Here is a 2,441-nt window from a genome sequence, read left to right on the forward strand (position 1 = left end):
AAATCATCCCCAGACCATTACGAAAAAGATAAACACTGAATACAGAACCCTGTCTGCATCTCACCCTTGGTATAGAACACTTCCAAACTCTAAACTACAGCCCCACGCCTCCTCCAAAGACTGGATAGAACCCTATATCAAACCCTCAATGCCGGGCAGGGAGGGGAGGGGAGGAACTCTCACTCCCTCGCTCGCCCACCCTAAGGGCGACTCGTTCGCTGTTTGGAGACATCCAGCCAAGGGACATCCCGAAAATCATCCCCAGAACATTACGAAAAAGACAAACACTGAATACGGAACCCTGTCTGCATCTCACCTTAGGTATAGAACTCTTCCAAACTCGAAACTACAGCCCTACCCCTTCTCCAAAGACAGGATAGAACCCTATATCAAACCCTCAATGCCGGGAAGGAAGGGGAGGGGAGGAACTTTCCCTCCCTTGCTCGCCCACCCTCAGGGCGACTCGTTCTCTGTTTGGAGACATCCAGCCGAGGGACATCACGTAAATCATCCCCAGACCATTACGAAAAAGACAAACACTGAATACAGAACCCTGTCTGCATCTCACCCTTGGTATAGAACACTTCCAAACTCTAAACTCCAGCCACACCCCTCCTCCAAAGACTGGATAGAACCCTATATCAAACGCTCAATGCCGGGCAGGGAGGTAATGGGAGGAACTCTAACTCCCTCGCTCGCCCGCCCTCAGGGCGACTCGTTCTCTGTTTGGAGACATCCAGCAAAGGGACATCCCGTAAATCATCCCCAGACCATTACGAAAAAGACAAACACTGAATACAGAACCCTGTCTGCATCTCACACTAGGTATAGAACTCTTTTAAACTCTAAACTACAGCCTTACCCCTCCTCCGAAGACTGGATAGAACCCTATATCAAACGCTCAATGCTGGGCAGGGAGGTAATGGGAGGAACTCTAACTCCCTCACTCACCCGCCCTAAGGGCGACTCGTTCGCTGTTTGGAGACATCCAGCCAAGGGACATCACGTAAATCATCCCCAGACCATTACGAAAAAGACAAAAACTGAATACGGAACCCTGTCTGCATCTCACCCTAGGTATAGAACTCTTTTAAACTCTAAACTACAGCCCCACGCCTCCTCCAAAGACTGGATAGAACCCTATATCAAACCCTCAATGCCGGGCAGGGAGGGGAGGGGATATGCTCTCACTCCCTCGCTTGCCCACCCTCCGTCGACTCGTTCTCTGTTTGGAGAGATCCAGCCGAGGGACATCACGTAAATCATCCCCAGACCATTACGAAAAAGACAAACACTGAATACAGAACCCTGTCTGCATCTCACCCTTGGTATAGAACACTTCCAAACTCGAAACTCCAGCCCCACGCCTCCTCCAAAGACTGGATAGAACCCTATATCAAACCCTCAATGCCGGGCAGGGAGGGGAGGGGAGGAACTCTCACTCCCTCGCTCGCCCACCCTAAGGGCGATTCGTTCGCTGTTTGGAGACATCCAGCCAAGTGACATCCCGTAAATCATCCCCAGACCATTACGAAAAAGACAAACAATGAATACAGAACCCTGTCTGCATCTCACCCTAGGTATAGAACTCTTTTAAACTCTAATCTACATCCTTACCCCTCCTCCGAAGACTGGATAGAACCCTATATCAAACCCTCAATGCCGGGCAGGGAGGGGAGGGGATATGCTCTCACTCCCTCGCTTGCCCGCCCTCAGGCGACTCGTTCTCTGTTTGGAGACATCCAGCCGAGGGACATCACGTAAATCATCCCCAGACCATTACGAAAAAGACAAAAACTGAATACGGAACCCTGTTTGCATCTCACCCTAGGTATAGAACTCTTTAAAACTCTAATCTACATCCTTACCCCTCCTCCGAAGACTGGATAGAACCCTTTATCAAACCCTAAATGCTGGGCAGGGAGGTAATGGGAGGAACTCTAACTCTCTCGCTCGCCCACCCTAAGGGTGGCTCATTCGCTGTTTGGAGACATCCAGCCAAGGGACATCACGTAAATCATCCCCAGACCATTACGAAAAAGACAAAAACTGAATACGGAACACTGTCTGCATCTCACCCTAGGTATAGAACTCTTTTAAACTCTAAACTACAGCCCCACCCCTCCTCCAAAGACTTGATAGAACCCTATATCAAACCCTCAATGCCGGGCAGGGAGGGGAGGGGAGGAACTCTCCCTCCCTTGCTCGCCCACCCTCAGGGCGACTCGTTCTCTGTTTGGAGATATCCAGCCAAGGAACATCACGTAAATCATCCCCAGAACGTTACGAAAAAGACAAACACTGAATACAGAACCCTGTCTGCATCTCTCCCTAGGTATAGAACTCTTTAAAACTCTAAACTACAGCCTTACCCCTCCTCCGAAGACTGGATAGAACCCTATATCAAACCCTCAATGCCGGGCAGGGAGGTAATGGGAGAA

This window comes from Eublepharis macularius, unplaced genomic scaffold (genome assembly GCF_028583425.1).
Source record: "Eublepharis macularius isolate TG4126 unplaced genomic scaffold, MPM_Emac_v1.0 Eublepharis_24, whole genome shotgun sequence".
In the NCBI taxonomy this organism is placed as follows: domain Eukaryota; kingdom Metazoa; phylum Chordata; class Lepidosauria; order Squamata; family Eublepharidae; genus Eublepharis; species Eublepharis macularius.